This window comes from Ascaphus truei, chromosome 2 (genome assembly GCF_040206685.1).
Source record: "Ascaphus truei isolate aAscTru1 chromosome 2, aAscTru1.hap1, whole genome shotgun sequence".
Classification (NCBI taxonomy): Eukaryota; Metazoa; Chordata; class Amphibia; order Anura; family Ascaphidae; genus Ascaphus; species Ascaphus truei.
The window spans coordinates 360069224-360095386 of NC_134484.1; the positions used below are offsets into that span (position 1 = coordinate 360069224).

The 26163-nt window shown below is 43.9% G+C and overlaps 1 protein-coding gene across 5 annotated transcripts in view; it reads right to left on the reverse strand.

Annotated features, from left to right (window-relative positions):
• Positions 1–26163, reverse strand: part of ZNF385D (zinc finger protein 385D) — a 382863-nt gene that overhangs the window by 335827 nt on the left and 20873 nt on the right. Inside the window, exon 1 of one of the 5 annotated variants that reach the window (XM_075586936.1) lies at positions 3851–4302. The exons of the other annotated variants lie outside the window; for them this stretch is intronic. The gene's annotated coding sequence lies outside the window, so the exon portion shown is untranslated. Of the gene's footprint in view, positions 1–3850; positions 4303–26163 lie in introns of those variants that run through there. 5 annotated transcript variants of the gene reach the window in all.

The following is a 26163-nucleotide window of genomic DNA, read 5'->3' on the forward strand; positions in this document are numbered from 1 at the left end:
AAAGTAAAAGATTCAACATTCCTATATTCAACTTCATCGTAATGTAGTAAGCGGAACAAAATCAGCAATACTCAAGGTTCTGCAAAGGCAGCCATGGCAACGATGCAAACTCCTAGCTTATCATCTCATAATATTTTGAGTCACCGACCCTTCATCAGATGGAGAACATTATATGCCAGATTATTCTCATCTGATGAGGGGCCTACAAGGGACAGAGGGGAGACAGCCTCGAGAAGAACATAGTGGCAAGCAAGGAAAATAACATATTTTCAATCAATTTTGTACTTTAACTTTCTAGTATGCCAAAAATGTCTATTTATCTATTTCCCATGCCTTTCACTGACCTTATGTTATAGCTCTCCATTACTCCTGCATCTATGATCTAATTCCAAGCAATCTCAGAGCTATTCAGTTCATTCTGCTCAATGTCCTCGACTCGGCTGCCTGTTTGCCTCCCTCTTTCCTCAACACGAAGAGGGCCTCATAGTTACTTTACAATTCATTCCTATAAACAGTACAATTCAACCCTTCTTCGTCTGCATTTAAATTCACTATGAAAGCCCACTTCTCCAAGGAAGTCTAATCTTTCCTCAGCTTGATATGCTCATCCTGTGGCTACTAAAATAATAGCATGCATATCTTTCGCCGTCATTTTTCTTCACCTCTCACAATCTCCATGTGTCTCCACAAAGTTCCTCAATATACTGTGTTTCTGTTTGTGAGTATGAAATGCATTTGTGCTTAATGTCTTGGAAAAATGTCTGAAATCAACAATTTAGTAACTGCAATTTTGAATAGGTTTTGCTTGTGACCTTAATCAAAATAAAATCTTAGAGAACCTAGGCTGAATACATAACTTAAGCGAATACATAACGCAAATTTAAAGGAGACTGGTAGAAGGTAAAGGGGAAAATGGTAGTACTGTATATACCCAAATATGTTTATATACTGTATGAGCCTATTTTTTGTAATGTGTCAGAGAATATGTGAGCTCACACATAATAAAAATATGAAAAGAACAGAAGAATTGTGAGAGAAATTACTATACAGTATGATTACAAAAAACAAAAGCAAATAAACAAGCCTAGATCAGAACAACAAAGCAACTACCAACCATATGAATTTCAGCAAAACAGACACTTTTTCTTTTGTTTAATATTCAATGTGATCAAGCAAGGCTGTTCCTTTGCTAGAGGAAACATAGAAGAATTCTGCTGCCAGTGCTCAAGGGCCAACAAGCGTAGAATGTCTTATTCTTAGGTCATAATGACACACGTCTGCAGCATTTAAATAACACTCTAATCAAGCATATTAAGCGGACCCAGTGGAGCAGGCTGGGGGGAGGGGTAAGGTGAGGTGACACTAAGAGTCGCCGACCATCCAAAGAACAGCCAGGCTGACGCTAAGTCACCCACCATCCACTCTGCCAATGAAGATACCTGCTGTCACGCTGCTTGATCCAGTGTAACCGATGAGATGAGGGTGAACCACCGTTGAGTGAATGCCTGCAGTGATGTGTGTCCTGGGATCCACGTGCAACCAGCAATAGTAACCGGAACAGCCAATCGAAGAAGCGGTGCACTGAGGTAAGTATGGAACCACACGCAAAGTCCCTTGCGGGATGAAACGCGTAAGAGGTTCCTAGCTTCGTGATGTCTGTTCCCTTTTTTTCAATAAATTAGTAAGTTTTGGTAGAGCTGCATGTGGTTCCATACTTACCTCAGTGCACCGCTTCTTTGTTTGGCTGTTCCTTTGCTAGCTTTGTTCCAAAGTTCCCGCTTTTTGACCCTAAACATCCATGTAAAGTTATTTGTATATCTTAGTCTGTGTGCAATAGGCGCAGTAATAAATACTTCAAAGAGATACTGTAAGACAAGGGTGCTCAATTCAAGTACTCAAGTCCCTCCCCAACAGGTCTGGTTTTCAGGATATCCCTGTTCAGCACAGGTAGCTCAATCAGTCCCTGTTTCAGCACAATCTTTGACTGCGCCTCTGATTGAGCCACCTGTGCTGAAGCTGCAATATCCGGAAAACCTGACCTGTTGGGGGATTGGGGGCTGTTGGGGGGGAGCTTGAGCACTGTACAGGCATACCCCGCATTAACATACGCAATGGGACCGGAGCATGTATGTAAAGTGAAAATGTACTTAAAGTGAAGCACTACCTTTTTTCCACTTATCGATGCATGTACGGTACTGCAATCGTAATATATGTGCATAACTGATGTAAATAACACATTTGTAACATGCTCTATAGTCTCCCCACTTGCGCACACCTTCGGTACAGGTAGGGAGCCGGTATTGCTGTTCAGGACGTGCTGACAGGCGCATGCGTGAGCTGCCGTTTGCCTATTGGGCGATATGTCCTTACTCGCGAGTGTACTTAAAGTGAGTGTCCTTAAAGCGGGGTATGCCTGTAGTTGAGCACGCCAGCTGTAAGATATTCACCAATTCCCTGTAGTTGTATTACTGTATGTTTGATGTGGTACAGCATACTGTACTTGATTTCAATGTTCTATCTTCTCTAAGATTCAGGACAAGTGCACATTAGTATTCATGGTATCAATTGAACATTTTAATTAATCATTATTTTCAATGCAGGAGATAAATATTAAATCAGCAAAGTGGAGCTAATGAATGAGGTTATTTTACTGATGTCAATTCGCTTTATATGGATGTTCTCTGAAATTATCTTATGACTAGTCAAATGCAGGGGACTGCATGAAAGTGATTTTTCAGAATGGCTGAATTACAGTATGCAGGAAATACCCAGATATATTGGAATAAGTGTTAGTGAATACATAGCTTTTAATAGTAAATGTCCTCCTCCCTACACCCCCCCCCCCCCCATTCTGGTGACTCAATATTGCTGATTTATGCTGTGCTACTACCAGATAAAATGCAAAATGTTTTCCACTATTCACAAGCAGTTGTATCGACCTATACTGTATATTTTGACACGACCAATAGCAGCAGAAATGTGAGAACACAGAGGCAATTTACAGTATGTAGAGCTTCCACCTGTGTGTGTTTCTGTGGGGGGGAAAGGGGCTGTGTGTGTATAGGGAGGGGAGCTACAGTATGTGTGCCTTGGAGCAGGGAGCTGTGTGTGTGTGTGTCTTGAGGAGAGGGAGCCATGTGTGTGTGTGTGTGTGTGTCTGTGTGTGTGTGTGTGTGTGTGTGTGTGTCTGTGTGTATGTCTGTCTGCCTGGAGGGGAAGCTTTTTGTGTGTGTCTGGGGGGAAGCTCTTTGTGTCTCTGTTCGTCTGAGGGGAGCTTTGTGTGTGTGCAGTGCCGTCTTAACGCATGGGCACGCTGGGCAGTTGCCCGGGGGCCCCACGAGCATAGGGTCCCCATACTAATCTATGCACAGACCAGAATTGAACACTAATTTTCCGATCACCCGCCTCAAAATTCAAATTTCCCGCTAATTCGGTAGAAGGAGAAAAATTACGAATTGTAGAGGAGAGTTGGCAGGGCCCAGTGCACTGCTTTGCCCGGGGGCCTATAATGCTGTTAAGACGTCCCTGTGTTTGTGTCTTGAAGGGTAGCTGTGTGTGTGTGTCTTGGGGGAGCTATGTGTGTCTCTGTCTGGGGGGGAATCTGTGTGTGTGTCTGGGGGGGCGGGGGGTTGTGTGTCTTGGAATCAACATCAAATGTGTATATATATATATATATATATATATATATATATATATACTCCCAACCCCCTTACACCAAGTGAGTGTCCCCACAGTACAAAGGGTGTTTGGCACCAATACCCTGATGTCCTTTTACCCAATGTCAAGGCTCACCCAAAAGTGTGTATGGTTGCGCTACCCGTGAACCGTTGGTGCACTTTAGTTGAGGTACCTGCAAGGTACTCCAATACCTGGAGTGGATGATTAACAACAGGGATCCTGGAGATACAGCGCCGTCGCCGTCAGCAAAGCCTCCACCTCTGCGTAAGGTGGGTTCAAGCAGGATGGTCCCACTAATAAAATATTCTTTAATGATGTATGCCTGGATCAGGTCCCAGACTGCAGGCTATGCTTCACAACGTGGCGTCTTCACTCTTCACTGGCACTATAAACTAACTATATACAGCTAATGGGGAAATGTCCTTAGCTAGGGGTTTCCCTGAAGCAGTCACAATCTAATTAGGTGATTGGGCACTATCTTGGACCTAAGTGGGTTAATATGACCTAGTCTGGGTGCCACTGACACCTAGATATTATCTTCCCTGTCTCAGACCTGGCTCCAACTGAACTAACTGTCAGCTTGCACTTCAAGTGCTCCCAAAGATCCAATCTCTTCTAGCAGCCCTATTGGCTGTACTGTGTCACATGACCTCAGCTCCTGGGACATTCTGGGGAGTGTAGTTCCACTACGGAGCAACATAGTGAGGAGGAAGGGGGGGGAGGCAGATGGTGACATGGCTACATCCTCCCCCTGGTGAAAACCCCAACATCCCCGCTTGGGAACAACGTAACCATCAACATATAATTACACAATAAAAATGCAGTGGGTATGTACAATCTTATCACATTGTATGGATTTACATAAGATTATACAACTCGGTGAACATCACAATCACCGAGTGTATTTTATCCCCAGACCACTGCTGAGCCTCATAGTGGGGTGCCTCAACATAATCATAGGTCATCCGATTGGGAGGATGCCTAACTCTTTGGCTCCGTCTGAGCGGTTCTTCAGCTACTCCCTCGGGGGGGGGGGGGTAATACACAGAGTCCTGAGGCTCAGCCTCTCCCATTGAGGGTGAATAGTCTCTCTGTGGAATGAAGCATGAGCTTTTAGGATCCAGAGGTTGGCTCATTGGAGCCGACCTAGTGGGCATTGTTCGTCACGGCCATTTACCCGTAGCTCCTGTGGGAGGTACTCCGTAATTTTCGGGTCCCTTTTGAGAGGGTCCCTCCATAGGATCCTCTACTGTTTGGGGCGGTTTCTTCACCATCTGTGTGATCTTTGGTGGTCTCACTGATAGTTTCATGGTCAACTTCTAACTGTTCCGGCTCAACGTCCAGGGGTGTTGCCGGTATTTCTGGCTCGTCGCCTCCCATCTGCAGGATGGGGAGAAGGCAGTCTTGGTGCCAGACCCTTACCCAGCACTCGGTGTCTCTTATGCGGTACACCGGGAGGCCCGGCATCTGTGACTCAACCAACGGTCAGCTAGTTTGTACTTCCCGGGGATTCCGAGGTTGCGGAGAAGCATAGTGTTTCCAGGGCAAATTTCCCAGTGTCTGACCTTGTAGTTGTATCACCTCTTGTTATTGGCGTTTAAGTGAGCGACAGCCTTCTCCGCTAGCTGGTAGGCTTGCTGCAAATTCTCTTGAAGCCTTTGCACATAGCGGAAGTGCATCATATTGGGTACCCCATCGGTTGCTACACTCAGACACACATCTACTGGAAGCCGAGCTTCTCACCCAAACATGAGGAAGTATGGCGTGTACCTTGTGGACTCATTGCGGGTGCAGTTATATGCATGCACCAGAGGCTCTACATGCCTACTCCACTCTGTCTTCTGCGCTCCTTTCAGAGTCCCAAACATGTCCAGGAGGGTCCGATTGAACCGCTCCGGTAGTGCAGTAAGCTGCCTCATAATAGTAAACGTATGCATACATGTACAGTATACCAGATTGGAAATCTTCAATAATATGGACTTTAATAATCACATGTAGACCGTGCATTCATGCTGACTAAATGGTGGTAAGCATATTAAGTGTCACTGCAAAATAGTCCCTTTGAACTAAGTATTATTTAAAGTTACGGTCTGGACTTGCAGCATACTGAATTAGTCTTTAAATGTTTAATTTAGGCAATCTATTTGACTTATACATATTGTAAGCAGAAAATTAGACAACTGTAAGAATTTTGAAATAATTAGCATTGTTCCCCTTCCTCATTGGCTCACATGCATGCTACTGCAGCTTGAGAGTGTCAGGAACGTAAAGAGCAATACTAAACGAACCAAAGAGAGTGTCAAGATTCCCTCCCACAAGACTCCCTGTTGACCTGTAGGGGTGCACAGAAGAGTCAAGTTCAGGCCCAGGGCTGGTAAGAATTAGATACTCCCATGAGGCCATCAGCCATTTTAGCTTGGGGTATACAAACCCCAGCCTGCAAGTTGTTGTGTGTAAACATTTTTTTTTGTTCCAGAGCTGCAGTCTGGCCATTCTCTTGCCCCCTGCTCTTTTGTATTTCCCTGGCTACCAATACGTACTTGCATGAAGCTCTGCAGACTTTGAAAATATCTTTTGGTTTTGCCTTGCTTTCCCCCTGTACTCTACTCTTAATCTTTCCTTGGCTATCATTGCTTTTGCATGTAGCTCTGCGGACCTTGCAAATACCTTTTTTTTTGCCCTGCATTCCCCTTGTGCTTCTTGTCCCCTACTTTTATTTTTCCCTGACTATTATTTCTTTTGCATGTAGTTCTACTGACTTTGCAGGAACCTTTTTGTTTTGCCTTTTGTGTTATTACTTTGGTGTGAGCATTAAACACTATCAATGGAATTGATTCAAGTCTCTTGTTGTTTTTGACGTTCCATGTTACCTCAAAAGGTTCCACATCTCTGATAGAGAGGGTGGTGAAGGGGCAAGACAGTGGTGGTCATACTCAGGATGTCATGGAACAGAAATACCCATGTCTGTCTTCTCTGTCCCCCCCCCCCCCCCTTTCCTTGGCAGTTCTGCCTGCTAGCTGTATTTGGATGTTACTTTCTTTGCAGTTTCACTCCCAGTGCAGATGGAATGGATACATTATGTTGCCCTTTTCCCTTCCAGTCTGTCACATCCCTGGTTGCCCTGGCAACATCTCCAGTCCTCCAAGTTAATGGGCTTTCCCATTCCCCTCTGTCCCTGCTGACAGTTAGTTTGGCCTGACCCCTATCCCTGTGTCACAAGCAGGACCCAATGTCTTTACTTCCTGACATTGGCAGAGTGAGTACATTCATGTTACACCCCTATGGCAAGGCCAATTCTTTTCACCTGCCCTTAACTACAAAGCATCCACAGAGATACACCTTTCCAACACAAACATCTTATCCACAAGTGCCTGTTTTTATTGCTGCTTTCTTAAATAAAGTGAAGAAAATATTCAGGACTTGTTGTGCTTTGGAAAGAGGGCTGAGTTGAAGCTAGCTGGGTTCATTCATACCCTAGATATGACCCTGGATCCAGAATACAGGATATTTCCGCTTTACCTACCCACATGGATGGAAACATCTCGAGTACTTGGTTACTTATGCAGCTAAAATTCCCTCCCTGGGGCCTGTGCTGTGTGCAGTGATGACTGACCTGTCAATCACTGCAGCGCTCCCAGCATCATCAAAGCCGGATCGGCATGCTGGGAACGGCAGTGGTGGTGATTGACAGGCCAAGTCCCTGCTCAATGAGGAAGGGGGGATCCTCATTGGAGAGCAAGAGGCAGAGGCTGTGTGAGGGCTGGGGACAGAGCTAGTCAGAGGGGGGAACAAGTCAGAGAGAGCGGAGCTAGTTGAAGCCCTCACGTACTCTGCCAGTCCCTGCTCTCAATGTATACTGTGACTGGGGGTGGAGAGAGTGTTTGTCTGTGTGAGAGAGAAAGACAGTGTCTGCATGTGTCTGTGTGAGGGAGAATGTCTGTGTATGTGTGTGTGTGTCTGTGTTACAGGCTGACACAAGCACGCTGATCGTGAGCAGCCGACGGGAAGGGGAGTAGCCTAACAAAATGCTGTTCACCCCTGCCTCCCAATCACGCTTTGCTGTTCATTCACAATTAACAATTTCACACTGCAGTGTAAAGTAAGGTAAGCGTTGTATCCATGTACTTGCTGTGTAAATAGGGTTGCCGGGTGTCCGGTTTTGAACCGGACAGCCTGGTATTTTGCCCCCGCGTTCGGTATAAAATGAAAGGTAATACCGGAGATGTATGTGTCCGTTATTACCTCTCGCCGAATGCAAGGGGCCGGCGGCCGGTCAGAACAGTTGCCGCCATGCCCGGCTCTCACTGCAGGCTTCTCTCTCCCTGTCTGTCCCACGCCGAGGTGCTGTGATGCTGACGCATGCCGGGTCCTCTGACGCCAGCGCTGGTAGTCAGCTGGGCTTCCAGTGCGCGCCGGCGTGAGAGGGAGGCCCAGTGTGCATCACACTCAGACACCTCGGCGTGGGACAGACTGGGAGAGAGAAGCCTGCAGCGGGGGGGAGGGGGGGGAGAGCCGGGCATGGCAGCAACTGCTCTGACCGGCCACCGGCCACTCCGCATCCAATGCCACCCCTCTGCATCTACTGCCCCCCCCCCCACTGCAGCCACTGGCTCCCCCTCCACAGCAGTGCTCCCCTCCACAGCCAGTGCCCCCCCCCCCGCAGCCACTGTGCCCTACCTGACACCATCCCCAAGGTAAGTCTGAATTTGATTGGGGAGGTGGGGGTATTTTGTATATGTATTGGGGAGGTGGGGGTATTTTGTATATGTATTGGGGAGGTGGGGGTATTTTGTATATGCATTCGGGAGGTGGGGGTATATTTTATATGTATTGGGGAGGTGGGGGTATTTTTTATATGTATTGGGAAGGTGGGGGTATTTTTTATATGTATTGGGGTGGTGGGGGCATTTTTTATATATATTCTGGGGCGTGGGGGTATTTTTTATATGTATTTGGGGGGCATGGGGGTATTTTTGATATGTATTGGGGGGGTCGCATCTTTTACCTTTGTGTCCAGAATTTTGGACAAGCCACCTGGCAACCCTATGTGCAAATAAAGTCAGATATAACCACCACCGATCACATTGTAGTGCTTAGATACAGTATGGAAAATAAATTACACTTCGTGATACTGAGAAAATAGATTTAAAAAGCTAAATGCATTGTCAAAGTATTCTCTCTCTAGAAAGTTAAAAAAAAAAGAATTGCAATTTTTCTTATTTTTATATTTGACTCTGTTCATTTGTGAATATTATTCACAGCATGCTTATTGCAAGATGCAATCTAGTTAATGCACTTTAAATCCAATTAGCAAATATGCATTGGCTTACATCCATGTCTAAAAAAAAAAACCCATGTTTTTACTAGATCAGACACTGATATTAATGGGATAAGTTACTTACTCAAATTGGAAGCCAAAAAATAATGCTCACTTCAAGAAACTCATTGAATCAAGAAATCAGAAAACTATATTTAGAGTTTTCAACGTCTAGGAGGATATTATTTTGTTAAGTAAAGACAACAATTGTGATAACAATTGAAAGTCAGACTTTTAAAGCAACAAAACTAACCCACACAAATCATTAAAGAGCTATGAAAAGCTGCCTAACCATATGGTAAACAGCACAGAGGGATTGAATATAGCTGCCCTTGGAGACACATAACAGTTATTATTGCAGCTTTCATAATTGTACGTCTTGTTATTGAAATATACTATCTGCCAGGACACCTTGCTCATGAAAATGTGGAAACAATTGAGTAAAATACTCACAAAAACAGCACAATATAGACCCATTTCAGTGCACTCATTCCAGATACTATTTTTGGATTACGCATTTGACTAATTTTGCAAATGTGATATGAAAACAAAAAGTAACCTTCTTTGTAAATCCTGGCTGGTGACATTGTGAGTATATTCAATTGAATTTCTTTACATTGAAATATTTTGTATGTTCCAGTCGACACATTTATACCATAATATCCAAAATCAATGTTGCTGTCTTTTATCCCTTTCTGCACACTCCAGTGTAATGTGCAATGACTTTGTAATATAATATTGTGATAGTTTTGCATAATGTCTTAAATGATGCTCCCTGATTATGTTAGGTTATAAACATAACCATTAAAGCATTGCTGTGTAGAGTAGCTTTTACATATTTTCTAACACTCAATATAATGGGAGATGACAGTGCTATCTCCCTACTACAAACAAGACAATCAAGAGGTTGTTAGAGCCACCAAACTGCTGCTTGAATGGGAAACTGTTTGAGGCATCTTCCTTATCATTTTATGAGAATTGCTTAAAAAGTGAGAACAATAAGTTGAACAATGATATCACAGAAAGGAAATGGAAATGAATAAACGTTGGTACAGTATGCAAAATAAAATCCTGCTATATAGGTGATGTGTATGTACAGAATATATAGTATTTCTAGGAATCAAAAAAGGTGACATTTCACAATTGAGTTTATCATTATCACGGTTGTGCCTCTAGACTAGAGAAAAGGTCCCTCTACGTGGACCGAAATGTCGGTTGTGGTGCCCTTTATTCACAGTACACGCTTTTGGAATACTAAAATCTTTGTGCTATCTCTTCATTACCGGACCTTCATCTGGTAACTATATCTATTTTATGCATATGGGACAAGCATCAGGACTTATTGGAGTATGTGAGTGCCAACTGTTATACTACTGATTATATATATATATATATATATATATATACAGGTAAACCCCGTTATAACGCGGTCCTCGGGGTCCACCCCGAGACCACCGCGTTAGTAAAGGGGTCGCGCTAATTTTAAAAAAAATGGCCACTGCACGCCTGATCGGGAGGGAGTGAGGAGGGAAGGAAGTTAATTAAATAAAACCAGCCCCCTGGTTTTGCGGTGCGCGGCAACGTGTGTCTGTGTCTTCCCAGCCAGATCTGCTACTGCAGCGTGTGTGAGTGTATTTCCCACCAGATCTGCTACTGCAGCATGTGTCCTCCCAGCCAGATCTGCTGCTGCTGCTGCTGCTGCAAGAGGTGTGTGTGTGTGGTGTGTGTGTGTGTGTGTGTGTGTGTGTGTGTGTGTGTGTGTGTGTGTGTGTGTGTGTGTGTGTGTGTGTGTGTGTGTGTGTGTGTGTGTGTGTGTGTGTGTGTGTGAGTGAAAAACGGGGGCTGCTGACATGTGAAAAACGGGGGCTGCTGACATGTGAAAAACGGGCTGGTGGGCTGCTGACATGTGAAAAACGGGCTGGTGGGCTGCTGACATGTGAAAAACGGGCTGGTGGGCTGCTGACATGTGAGGGGGGGGTGGGCTGCTGACATGTGAGGGGGGGGTGGGCTGCTGACATGTGAGGGGGGGTGGGCTGCTGACATGTGAGTGTATTGTGAGAGCTGAGTGCTGTGAGAGCTGTGTGCTGTGTGTGTGTGCAGTGAGTGTGTGCAGTGAGTGTGTGTGCAGTGAGTGCTGGGAGTGTCTGCAGTGTGCAAAAAAACGGGAGCCACGTGTAAACTGCGTTATAACCGTTTCGCGGTATAACGGGGCGCGTTATAACGGGGTTTACCTGTATATATATCCATGCCATCTGTGGCTACTAGTTTACCTCTCTCCTGGCAGTAAGCCCTGGTATAAGCAGGACTTGCCAGAAGTTGACATGGGGTTTTCCCCTCCTTAGTGCTGCTCTTGAGTGACAGCGGGAGGCGGTAACATCAGGCCTGGGCATGACCAATCATGAGTCAGACCTGATGCCCACCGCCTGGCAGTACTTAAGGGCAGGGTCTGTCCAAATTTAGCCGTGCCTTTCCCCACTTGAGGAAGTCAGGTCACACAGTGGAGAGGCTGATTATTGGGCTTTCTACAGTCCCCTTCCCTACGGGGGAGAGTGAGTGTGGACCATACCTCTGCCTCTGCTATGGAGACAGGGAAGAGCTAGGACGGCTGCAGGTGCCGTTGGCCTATAGTGACGGTCCAGGAACCATCCTTCAGTGGTAGCTGAGAGTTACTGGATCGGGCAGAAGCCTGCTTGTTACTCTGCTGTACAGAAGAGATAATAAACCGTTCCTGTTGTTATAACTCCTGCTTGGTGCGTGACATTACTGGGGGAGAAGTAATAGTTCTACCGTGGGAGATCACCTTCAGTTCCTAGAGCCTGCGTCAGATGGAGGCGCTGCAATGCTAAAGAAAATGTAGGGTATAAACCCCAGAAGCCTAGTCCTGTGTCCCCACTACCACCGGCAGACGACTCAGCCCTCCTGTTACCAGCAGATATCATGCACCACACGACCAATAATGGCCAAATCGCCCACCTTGTGAGAGAAACACCGATATATATATTTATATATATAAAACGGAAATAGCCGTGTTAGTCCAGTTGCGATAGTGCAGAATAAATGAGTTCTTCAGTATTAGGTGATACCTTTTTTATTTGGACTAACAATTTATGTCATAGGACAAGCTTTCAAGTGTTTTCCTCTCTTCCTCAGTATTGCTTCACCTGAGGAAGAGAGGAAAACTCTCGAAAGCTTGTCCTATGACATTAATTGTTAGTCCAAATAACAAGGTATCGCCTAATACTGAAGAACTCATTTATTTTGAACTATTTATATATATATATGTGTGTGTGTGTGTGTGTGTGTGTGTACATGTGTATTGTTGAGCGCATCAATTTCCTCTCTCTCTCTCTCTCTCTCTCTCTCTCTCTCTCTCTCTCTCTCTCTCTCTCTCTCTCTCTCTCTCTCTATATATATATATATATATATATGTATATATATATATATATAATGTATGTACACACATTTCAACACCATTTGTATACACTCCCCCTCCACACACACCTTTTGTAAAGCGCTGTTTACACTATGGGCACTTTATAAATTTATATTTACACGCACACAATCTTACATCACAAACATCCAGGGACCATTTAACACCTAAAGTCATAAATTGCATACTGCACAGGGGGGAGGGATACGTTTCATCCCCAGATAACATTTCAGACTGTTTTAAAGTAAAACTTGTCTTGCTTTATCCATTGTAACACCGCCCGAAGAAGAGATCAATGTTATTTATTTATTTATTTTATTTATAAAATATTTTACCAGGAAGTAATACATTGAGAGTTACCTCTCGTTTTCAAGTATGTCCAGGGCACAGAGTTAAGACAAATAATACATGGTTACAAATACAGTTACATAAATGAACAAGGTATACATTATATACAAGACATTGCATGCACAGTTATAGAAAATATATATTATGGGCGTATGAAACAGTTACAGACCAGATTAAAATGTTAGACAGCCTTAGATTTGAAAGAACTTAAACTGGTGGTGGATGTGAGAGTCTCTGGTAGGTTGTTCCAGTTTTGGGGTGCACGGTAAGAAAAGGAGGAAAAGCCGGATACTTTGTTGAGCCTTGGGACCATGAACAGTCTTTTGGAGTCTGATCTCAGGGGATAAGTGCTGCATGTGGTAGGGGTGAGGAGCTTGTTCAGATAGCTGGGTAGCTTGCCCATAAAGAATTTAAAGGCAAGACAGGAAAGGTGAACTTTGCGCCTAGACACGAGTGATGATCAATCTAGTTCTTTCAGCATTTCGCAGTGATGTGTGTTGTAGTTGCATTGGAGAACAAAACGACAAATTGAATTGTAGAGGGTGTCAAGTTTGCTAAGGTGGGTTTGAGGTGCCAAGCCATATACTATGTCTCCATACTCAATAATTGGCATTAGCATCTGCTCTGCGATACGCTTTCTGACCAGGAGACTTAGGGAGGATTTGTTCCTGTAAAGTACCCCATTTTGGCATAGGTCTTGGTTGTCAGGGTATCAATGTGCATCCCGAATGTTAAGTGGGAGTCAAACCATAAGCCCAGGTATTTAAAACTAGTGACAGGGGTTAGGGTGGTGTTAGCGTTGGTTCTAATCTGGAGCTCAGTCGCTGGAAGCTTTAAAAATTTAGTCTTGGTCCCAAATACCATTGTTACAGTCTTATCAGTGTTTAAAAATAGTTTGTTTTGTGAAATCCAGTTTTCAAGTTTCAAAAAGTCAGACTGAAGTATGTGTTGAAGGTCAGAGAGGCTATGGCTGTGTGCATATAGGATTGTGTCATCTGCATACATGTGTATTGAGGCTTCCTTACAAGCTGTGGAAAGATCATTAATGAACACCGAGAAGAGTAGGGCCCCCAGAACAGAGCCTTGCGGGACACCACAGGTGATATCCAGGGGGTTGGATTTAGAGCCTGAGATGGACACATGTTGGGATCTACCTGATAGTTCGGACTGAAACCAGTTTAAAGCATGCTTCCCTATTCCAGAGCTCTGGAGTTTGTTTAGCAGGATAGCATAATCAACTGTATCAAAAGCCTTTGCAAAATCTAGGAATACTGAACCAGTGAGTTGTCCCCGTTCCATTCCACACTGGATTTCATTGCAAACTTTTAGCAGGGTAGTTACGGTGGAGTGTTTGGGACGAAAGCCAGATTGGAATTGGCTAGGGAAATTTGTCTTGGTATAGTAATCGCTTAATTGGGAGTGGACACTTTTTTCCATGACTTTGGATAAATTTGGGAGAAGTGAGATTGGCGTGTAGTTTGAGACAGTGTTTTTGTCCCCACTTTTGAAGATTGGGACAACTCTGGCAGTTTTCCAGGCCTTAGGGATATGGCCTGCAGACAGGATAGAGTTGACTATGGAAGCAATTTGTTTGGCAATGGCTGGGGCACCAAGTCGTAGGAACCTAGATTGTAGTAAGTCGGTTCCGCGTTGGCTGCTTAGTTTTAGTTTGAGGAGCGCTTGTGTAATATCCTCTTCAGATACTGGACCAAAGTGAAAATTGTGGGCAGTGTTGGGAGGGGGTGGGAACATGTGGGTACTCCCAGGATGAGATTCAGGGGAAAATAACCACCTTTTGATATACAAACATACCAAGAGAGATCAATAGTACAAGCCGGGAGGGTAATTCTTATAAAACAGGACTTGCAGATCAGGGACATACCAAGAGAGATCAGTAGTACAAGCCGGGAGGGTAATTCTTTTAAAACAGGGCTTGCAGATCAGGGACATAAATGTGAAGAGAATGCAATTAGATCCATGTCATATCAGCTGAGGTTATTGGTCTTGCATGAAGAAAGTAAATATATAAACTATAGTCTAACTATATATTGTCACTTAAATTGATCACTTTAAATGCATCACTCTTAAGATGCCGATGCTAATGTATCTCGAAAGCTCGCACAAATAAAAGCATTTCGTTTGCCACAGAATGATATTGAGCATTTGTTTTTTATTTTATAGATATATAACGGAAATAGCCCTGTTAGTCCAATTGCAGACCTGAAGAAGAGGGGAGAACTCTCGAAAGCTTGTCCTATGACATATATTGTTCGTCCAAATAAAAAAAGGTGTCATATATTATATATATTAGTAGAATAAATGAGTTCTTCAGTAATAGGTGATACCATATATATAGAAGGGGGGGGGGAGGAAGGGGGAGACGGGGAAGGGAAGGATAATATATATATATGTATATATATATGTAACCCTTTTTGTGAACCGGCCGACCCACCCAATATCACATTGGCCCCTCGTGGTCTAACCGGTCCCTTTCCCTGCAACACACCTGCTCTAAGGGACTACTGGTACTGCATAACCTGTGTGGCTCCAGGAGATCTGAGCCTCCGCTAGCTGGGAGCCTGGGGAAAAACCCTTACCCTTACTTGGTGCAGCGCCTCCACTTACCCAGGATCCCCCGTTAGGAAAGATAGCCCTGAGTAAGAAATACAATAACACTTATAGATAAACAATACTAACTCTTTACTTAACACACATATAACACATTACATAACATAACCATAACCAGATGCTCTACCCGCATCACATCAACCCAATGTCTGGTGTACCCCAACCAAGTGTCCTGTGATCACCCCACACCCAATGTCTCGTAACTCCTACGGAGGTCGTGGGTGACTGCGCAGTCACTATTTAAGCTAGGGCCCAGTTGGTGCACTTAGAATATGGAAGATACCTTCCGAGCACTCCGATGCTCGGGACCGCAACACACTTTCTTCTAAAAGGGTCAGACGTCCGTCTGATCCTATTCCAGGTACTCTGCCGGTGGACCCCAGCGAGGGTCCCACCGCTCAACGGGAACTGCAACCGGACCACGGCAACACCAACCGCGTGGGAACAGCAACCGCCGCTATCCCTATCACTAACCACTGCTAGAGCGACAGCAACCCTAACCTAGGGCCTGTCCCTGAGGAACCGCAACCTGGGATGGCTTGGGGAAAACTCCTAGGGCCTGTGGACAATAACCGCCCCCCCTTCCCCTAGCTACCCAGTCTCAACTGTATCTGCTAATCCTAGCAGCCTAATACACCTGCAGCCAACATTCAGCTTACACTGTCAGCCTGCAGGTATTCACACCGTGCACACACACTGCACGCACTGCGCACAGCACATGCAGCGACACACACCCAGACAGCTGCAATCACACACAGCCACCTGGATCCCGCAGCAATTCCACTGCTTGCACACTGTGCCTCTTTGACAGTGCCCACAGCACTCTCCGCTGTGGCACAGCCAAACCAGCACCTTCCACACCTAAGGGTCACCTCCCTAGCTATGGCCGTCCCTCTTCAGTTACCCCCTGCCCTTACCGGGAATTGGGGCCTGCCTGGGGATCTAGGGAGAACCCTTACCTGATGCAGGAGCCACGCGCTCCCTGCACCCTTCCTACTCCTTCCTTCTCCTCTGCCTGACTGACTGTTGCAAAGCCCGGGAAATGTATCTCTTCTCCCGGGCTGAGCTTCCTCCAGCCCTATTGGCCACTAGGGAGCACCTGACCTCTGCCTCCCTAAGCCTCCTGGGAATTGTAGTTCCCAGGGGCTGCCTAATGCATTGGGGCCGCGTGCGCGCTTCCCTCGCGCATGCGCGAACCCCTAATGGCCGCCTCAACCTTCCTATCCTCTTCCCTACTCTCGCGCGTTCTCTTCCTGCTCTAGGGAACCCATCGCGCGCTTTTGTCCTACTGCGCATGCGCGAGCTAACGCGCAATGGCGGCGCATTCTGCTTAAGCCGCCCAGCCGGTGGCAACGCGATCGCGGCCCTAGCGACGGCCCGATCGCGTCCCCGGCAACCAGCCTGCACCGCTATGCCCCGCGCTGCTCCCTGCTCTGGCCCCCACCCTCGCGAAGTGCCGGCGGGTCCGTCGCAGCCTCCGGCGGCACCCGCTACCGCACGGCACTCGCGGAGGGGGGCCAGAAAGTGAAAATATACCTCGGGGCTACATATATATATAATACAACAGCACAGAAACAAGCCCAATTAAATGTTGATTTAGTTTAATTATCCTTAGTATATACGGGAAGGGACAGTGGGTATATACGGGAAGGGACAGTGGACTTTACCATCTCCCCTGATGAAACTAACTTGCAACATGCGTAAGGTTAACTCCCTGGATTGCCTGGTTTCACGTTTTACGCTCTAGTCTGTGCTTACATAACAGCCCGGCTATTTGCTGCTCGAGCGCCATACACCTCTCTATGGACGCTCAACTGACGGAAATCTACAAAGATGAGACGGAGCATGCACAGTACAGTGCCGGTTGCAGAGGAGGACTTTCCACATGCCGTTCTGGCATCTCTGGCTGAGCTCGATCAGCAAGCTGACTACAGCAACGGTCGCAGATAAAGACCGTGCTGGGCGGTTCCCAGTCCATGCATCATGTTTGCAATAATTCTGTAAGTGTACTTTTAACTGCGCAATACAACTTTAAAAAAAAAAAGAGTATTACACTGCTGTATATTCTGCTCCTCATTTTAGGAGTTTCCACTACTTCATCTTGATCCACAAAGACCACCTGTCAATTTTTATCCACTCGGACCCATCAAATAGTGAAAATTCACTTATTAGTGTGTATTATTATTACACTTAATTTAACTCACGATAAGAACATCTACACATTGCTGTAACTTTTTTTCTCCCTTTTTCTTTTTTACGCTTAGGTTCTTTTTGAACCATTTATACTTCAGGGATCCTGTGGGGACCCTGGACTTTTCGCTGCATTAAGATAGGCACGGTTTAGTCTAGCATTGTTTAGTTTAAGTGATTGTGTTTACGCGCTGTTATATTTCTCTTGTATTCTGTCTTTTCCCACATACACTGTATTAAAAGCTGCACCTTCACTCTAACAATTATGGCCACTAAGTCTAATATATTCACTATGAGATTATCACGCACTATCACACTCAAACAAATATTTGATGAAGATGTTATAGATAATCATATAGTAGTGAAGGATGGAGATATTAGTGATTAATATATATTACAAAAGGATTGGTGGGGTATTTCTACTCTTGAACAACATTTATCAGTTAGAAGGATCCCAAGAGGGTCAAGACTTTTAAAGTCACCATTAGATCTTGATAATATTGAGTTTATTAACAAATAGAATAGACTCTTAGATAATTGCTCGTTTCAGCTTTTGAGGCTGCTAACACACAGAAAAAAAAGCGTTAACAAACATAGAACTACAGATTAACAAAATTGCAAGATAAATTGGAACCCTTTGAAGATCTTGAGGAGTATAAAGGACTTGAAGAAAACCCTAGATAGAAGATAAATACTATAGGGAAAGAGGTAATTATAGTTAAACAAAATATATGTAAACGCGCTAAGGATGACTATATTAATCAATGTCATAGAAATTGGAAAATTATCACAAGATACATTTGTTTTGTTTTTTTAAACTAAAAATAATACTTCTAGATCATCTTTTAATAGTAGAGAGATCAGACTATCTACAAGAGGCACTATAATAATGTGAGTGTGTATTATTATTACACTTAATTTAACTCCCGATAAGAATATCTACACATTCCACATCAAAACCTTTTTTTTTTTTAATCTGTCATTAAAATGTATGGGATCTCCACTTATCATTTGCAATTTACTACAGTTAGATTACTTTTATGTAATTTCTAAAAAATATTTTCAGTAATGTACTACACAAAATTAGTATTATCTTGACTGTATTCTAGTGTACACATACAAAAGCATTGCATGGCTGTCTAAAAAAGTTTGTTGTGTTCTAAAGTACTTTGCCACTTGACCCTGATTGCACATGGTTTGTAATTCCAATCCTAAACTATGGTACTTTTTTATTTAGGATTTGCGTATTACACTTGATTTCTCTTGGGTTTCAAGGGATCCTGGTGATAAAGTTCACAGAGTTTTCATGTATGCAGCAGAAAATCCATGTTTTTTTTTTTTACAGAAACTTGTAGGTATTGCAAAGGGAGCAGAATTTTTCACCCAGATCTGAGCCAACAAATTAGTAAAATCTCCAATCTACTGTATAAGGACTACTTAGGCACATTATTTTTACAATGTTACACAGTAACAGATTCAAAATATGGGTTCATTATTTGATAAATGCCTGGGAGTTTAGTATTGTCATAATTTAGAATAATCTCCCAACTATTTAAAAAAGGGTCCACAAAATGCAGGCAGTTCCGATTGCATTCCTAATAAAGCACGTTATTCCTTATTACACACAATCATAATTAAATTGCTATGTGCTTTAGTTGCTAAAATGAAAGTAAATTGTGGTAGCTATCTGTGTTAAAATGTTTATTTTTTTTGCCCAAATGTTGTTGCTAGTTGCTTATATAATAACCTCCTCTTTTAATCATATGACACATGTTAAAAATTAAACCTTTATTTCATTTACATGATTGAATACAGATTGCTTCCAACTATTCTTTGAACTTTAACCCCCAAATATATGAGACATAGCTTCAACCAGGGGGCTCAATCAGTGGCTCAGCCATTCTGACTGAGCCACATGTGTGGAAGCAGGGTTATCCTGAAAACCGGACCGGTTGGTGGCTCTTGAGGACTGGACTTGGCCACCCCTGACCTAGTATATATTATAAATAACAAAAGAACAAATGCTGTATCTAAAATATTTTCTCCTAGGTTGCTTCCTTATTGAAAGCATAACGTGTTACTCCCCTACCCAAATACATTAACTATTTGGGTGGTTTAATAATATATGTGATATGCTTGGACAAAGGGAAATGCAAAAAGAAGAAAATGCAGCAGTTCTTTTCATATGCTGCTCAGGGAAGCAATCTCTTGCAGCCCCTACTGTTGGAGAACTTGCTATTTCTAGCAGCACCACTTATCCATAATAAAGGAAAAACAAAGTTGGAGTGTGTTGTGCACTACACAGAATACTCACAATTGTAGCAAATTAAATGCTGTTAATAGCTAGTCTTTGACAAAAACAAATTGGCCCAGCTACTTACAAGTAAGTATTGGCTCACAAACACTATGCTTATGTACTGAATTCAGGGCAATGAAAAAGCACTATCACTTTATAATAAATACAGGATATAAAGACAGTACATTTTATATAAAAGGTATTTGCAGTCAGTACATATCTATATAAGGTCCCTACTTTTATTACTAAGTAATGACAACAAGTATAGTATTATTACCAATGACGTTAGTATGAGGGATGATGTTCTATTTATGACCAATACCATCAATAATATATGATGTTACTGAAAAAATAAATCGCTTTATCCTTTAAACTAATACAAATTCTGGAAAACAAGTAATAAACCTGTGCAAATATATAAAATCCAATTGTGCTTAAAAATAAATATATCTAAACTACGCTGAAAAATGCTATATTCTAAACAATACAAATATTTTCAATGAACAGATTGAACAGATCTTACAATATGGATTATTAAGAAGCTTCTAGCTTTCTATACAGAGAACATTTTAAAAAAATGACACAGAGGTGTAAGTTTCTGTGATTAAGGGTTTGACACGTCAAGAAACATCAAAAGAAAGAGACTGCACACGACAGATGTAGCAAAACTTACAGTACTGTCAAGAAAAAGTCTGCGGCGATCGCGTTGCGGAGGGTCCATGTTAACGCATGGAACCCCCTGCAGCACTAACAATTCGGCGTTGCGACTGTTTGTGGCAGCGCCACTGAAGACAGTTAGTATATTCAAAAACATAAATGTCTTAACACAGCACGGATAAATACTGTGCATATATTGTAATACACAGCATAAAATAGAAAGTAACAGAACAGATATAAATACATACTATATGTTATGTAAATTGAGCCTCTTTTCCATAATATATTATATATGTGTAGAAACCTTGGGGTACGCTAGGAGTTTCTTAGTAAATCCTGGTCCCTGCAGGGAGGTAAGGGTCACTTCCTCTTACAGGCCCTAAGGTAACCAATTCCAAGTAACGTATTCCATGTTACTTATTTCATGTTGTGAATGATCTAGATGGTGATGGGCTGGTTCATGCTTTCAGAAGGCACTGGAGAGGTCAACCCTTTAGGGCCGGGGTGCACATACTGGGGGGCTCAAAATGGTCTGCAGGGGGCATGGTGCTTACAGAGGTCCTGTGCCCTTCCCCAAAGCATTTAAATGAAATGCCGGTGGAGTGTGCAAGGCCTCTGTATGCCACTTACATTGACTCCAGCGGCTTCTGGCGACGCATCGTCATGGCAACGCAACGCCAAATGACGCCGCGGCGTCACATGATATTGTGACGTCAGAAAATGCCAAAGAAAAGGTAAGGGGGGGGGGGGGGGTTGTGAGCAGGGGCACAGAGCAGGCAGGGGGGCGCAGATGAAAACGTTTGTACACCCTTGCTTTAGGGGAAGACCTTCTCTTTTCCTGCCCAGCAACAGGGGTTAGGAGAAGGGTTATAAATATTTGGACTTGGATCTCTTCCTCAGATCTTAAGTGGACCCGTAGTGAGGGTATCTCCAGGGCTCCTAGACCTGTAATAGGGGTAAGCAACATTTCTAGTTTTCTAAGTTATGGCATGTCTCACAGACAGTACACTAAACCAGTAGCCTGCCACATTAAAAAATGGGTTCTTCATATAGGGGCTCATTGAGGAGACCTGGAAGTGTTGCTGAGAAATTGCAGGAAAATGGTTCTGTTTTTGGCAGCAGGGGAAAGGCTTGAAAAAGAGCTACTCTGCCTACAAGCCTCATGGTTGAGGAAACCTGAGTGTATGTGTCTGCATGTAACAAGAACAGATCTTTGTAACCTGAAAACGGTTCTGTTGCTATCCTTATTCGGACTGTCAATAAAAATCAAGACATTTCCTTGCAACATTTTCCTTTTCTTGCTCAACACACCAGCCTGCATGAGGTTCCAGCACCATGAGATACAAGGTGTCTGCTGAGCCTCACCTGCACACACAAGCAAAGCTCACTTTAGGAGACAGTGAAACACTTTGGTGTGGCCCCTCTTCACCTACCATTATTATAGTCTGGTCACACTGGGTGCTTTTCTGAAGATTGCAGAAAATTATATATCTCGGCCATAGTACACCAGAGGAATACAATTAATTTCTTAAGCACTTCTTTAACAAAGCATAACTCTGTGTTTTCCAAACCTCTACTAAGGCATGGGTGCGTAAACTGGGGTCCGCGCCCCACATGGGGGGCGGGAGATTTTTCTGGGGGGGCACGGGCGGTTGCAGAGGTCCCACGCTCTTCCCCCAGGCATTTAAATTAAATGTCGGGGGATCGCGTGAGGCCTCTGCCATAATAAAACTTACCGGGACTCAGACGTTGTGACGCGTCTCCATGGCAAAGCAGCATCAAATGACGCTGAGGGGTCATCTGACATCACAGGCATCAAATGACGCCGTGGGTCACGTAACCTGATGTCGCGTGACCCCGGAGCGTCATTTGACGCAGCTGCCAGGTAGGAGGGGGGGTGTGAGCTCCGGAGCAGGCAGACTGGGGGGCGCAGCAGGAAAAAGTTGCGCTCCCCTGTACTAAGGGGACCCCGGCAGTTCTTTTTGGGAGTATTAAAGCTTAAGGGCATTCTTCAGTTTGTTAATTCCTCAGTCATTGTCAAAACATTGGTTGGACTGGGGTTTCATGAAGAGGAAAAATGGAATAGATTGCTGCTTTAAGTTGTATCTTCTAGCTATTAACAGAGCGTTGCAAGTTCATACACAAATGGAGTCATTAGCAGAAAATAATACAGGATATGTGTATGTATGTATATCTTTATATAGCGCCGAAAGTGTACTCAGCGCTTCACAAAGACAACACAGTACAGGGAATTATAAAAAATACAATAAATGCAGCAAATTCAGACAATAGGAAATTAAAGGGAATCCCAGCCCCAAAGAGGACAGAGGGAGAGGGAGAGAGAGAGCTTTTTGTTGAGGTGTACTATAGCAGTCCTTGGGAAAGAGGTGTGTAAATAGTAGTGCGGTGTATGGCATAGGAAGAGGGGAGGAGAAAAGTTTACAAAGGAGTTAGAAAACAGCAAACAGAAAAAGCAATAGGGACGCATAATGGATGCAGGGAGAGAGGTAGGAGGAGAGATATCCCAGGTATTGGAGGATAAGAAGAGGAGGAGTTGAAAGAGAATGTGTATAATCAGGCCTAGGAGGGAAGTATAGCACTGAAGATTAAGCAGAAGCTTAGACACTGAGTCTATACACTACCGACACGTTTTATCCGAGCACGGCTAGCACCGCAAGCCGGGGGATGCCCCGGCGTGCTAGCCGCACTCCCTCAGCGTGCCGCGCATCACCGATGCGCGGTCACGCGTCATCGGGTGCCTGCGCCCCCTGCACGTGCGCCTAGGGCTCCCCGAGGGAGCCCTGGTGTCCCGCGATGTGGGGGACGGCGGCAGGGGGTTCCGGGGGACCCGGCGGACCCGGCAGCGGGAGGGAGAGCGCCCCGATCGGAGGGCGCTCTTCCGCTGCTTCGGCGCGCGCCCGGCACCCTCCGGCGCGCGCCAGGTTACTGCTGCGGCCGAGAACGGGCAAATGCTCGAATAAACTCGGCCGCAGCAGTAGATGTGTACAAGTTGTCAGAGCATTTAGAAATTCAAGTTCTCACAGTTGCTGGGATGTTGTTGAAGTGCAGAGTCGAATTCTTCTTGTATTCTTCATCTTCATATTCTTCAAGTTGACTTCCAATATTACTCCATAGACACTTCATATGTGACACTTAAAATGTTAGTCACTGTCCTAAACCAATATATATATATATGTAACGGTGTTTGCCGGGGCCAATCTCATATTGCCCCCCCCCCTATGTGGACACTGACCCGAGTTACATGAAGTGTAGTGTGGTGCACCTGCTGGCTTACAGAATCCCTGAGTCTCCCGCGACGATGTGGGGATGGCATAAGGACTGGCTTAAGAGGTATTGCTGAGTTATACTCACTCATGGTACAGCACCTCCATCTCTTCCAGACCCCCAGCGTAGTAGGGAGGAGTCTCTCAAAGAGAACCTCTATGTGCACCTTCTTCCCAAGTGACTCCACAATCAGGACAGAAGCGATCTCTTTCTTTGGCATCCTTTATTATCACCAGACATGGACACCCGCCCATCATAGCGACCGGTCTTCAAGCCGCTCATCTCAGGTTGCCAACCCAAAGGAAGTCCCTGGACACCACTCGTAGTCAGGGCCCTAGAAGCTGTCCTTGCTTTTCCCTTACTCCCTGATGGAGTAAGAGGAATAGCCTGCCCACACCTCTCCCTTAAGGGAGGGCCACAAAAGCTGCCAAAGCCTTGACAGTTTGCTGTGTCATACCAGTCTCACTCAGGGGGGTGAGACAACTAACTAAATACAGGATGTGCTGCATATTAAATAGATTCAGTAGGCACCACCCCTATGTCACTGTAAGTGGACACAGAGCCTGATGTCACTTCCTTCACTAGATATTACACAGCACAGGAGTGTGAGGGCAAACCTCATGATTACTCCTTGCAAACCTGCCCTTAACAGGGATTATTGCACAGGAGGAGAAAGGCATGTAACCCCAAAACTACACAGGGCTACATATATATATATATATATATATATGAGAATATCACTTGTGAGCACATTCACATGCCTTAGACAGGTCTGCAACCCTGCCTTTAACCCATTATCACCTATCATACAGTGCTCCTTCTCCAAGGGATTATGGGAAATGACATGCAAATGAGCATACAATGTGCCACCATTTGCCTGGACTATCCATTCACATGGAGCCCATTTAAGCAAATGCATCGCCGTTCACACAGCTTTTTAAGCACAGCATGGGACTAGCAAAGCAAGTTAAACCACTCACAGACATGTTTCAACCTTGATGGGTATCATCAGTGTGAGGTTGGTTTATACTTGCTTTGCAATATTTCTAGGCTGGGCAGGTTTACCATATACATTTTAAGTTATGGTGGTGAAAAAGGCAACAAAAAACCTCCACCATTGGCATATAGCGAATAAAAAATATCAATTATGAGCCCACTCACTTGCCTTTCAACCATTATCACCTTTTATCACCTAGCATACAGTGCTACCACAGCAGCAAGGGATTCTGGGAAATTACATGCAAATGAGCACACAATGTGTTTTTTTTGTCTGGAATACACACACACACACACACACACCCACACACATATATATATATATATATATATATATATATATATATATATATATATATATATATATATACACACACATATATATAGCCACTGTAAATATTACTGTATGTTCATTTGCATGTCTTAGACAGGTCTGCAACCCTGTCTTTCCCCATTGTCACCCAGCATACAGCGCTTCCACTGCAGCAAGGGATTCTGGGAAATGACATGCAAATGAGCACTCAGTGCCACCTTTTGTCTCAAGCTCGTATTACACAAGCCAATCCTCAAGCCAATGCATGCTGTTTTAAACACAGCTTTTAAACAGAGGCTGGGATGAGATGCAAAGCCATTAGACCTACTCACATACATGTTTCAACCTTGATGGGTATCATCAGTGTGAGGCTGGTCTTAATGGCAAGCAGGTTTGAGACTAGACTAGGTAATCACCACTGTCATTAAGGTTATGGTGGGTAAAAAAAGTGACAAAAACCCTCCACAGTAAAGCATAAAGCCACTGTAAATATTACTGTATGTTCATTTGCATGTCTTAGACAGGTCTTGCAGACCTGTCTAAGACATGCAAATGAACATACAGTAATATTTACAGTGGCTTTATGCTTTACTGTGGAGGGTTTTTGTCACTTTTTTTACCCACCATAACCTTAATGACAGTGGTGATTACATATATATATATATGTATATAAAAGCTATCTCCTAATACTGATATATATATATATATATATATATATATATATATATATATATATATATATATATATATATATATTATTTTTTTTTCTTTGTACAAACAATTTATATCATGGGACAAGTTTTCTAGAGTTCTCCTCTCCTCCTCAGGTCAGCAATACTTAAGTCAGCAGTACTTTATAATCCTTTAACATTGAATGTCCATGATTGTGACTGACTGTGGGATCTTGGCATATATGTTTGCAGAGTTTGCAATGTGTGTTGTTGTACGGTTTTGTGCAATTATCAGTGTCTTTAAGTTCGTTATGAAGTTTACTGTTGACTAAATTCTGTTTGAGGTTTGGTGGT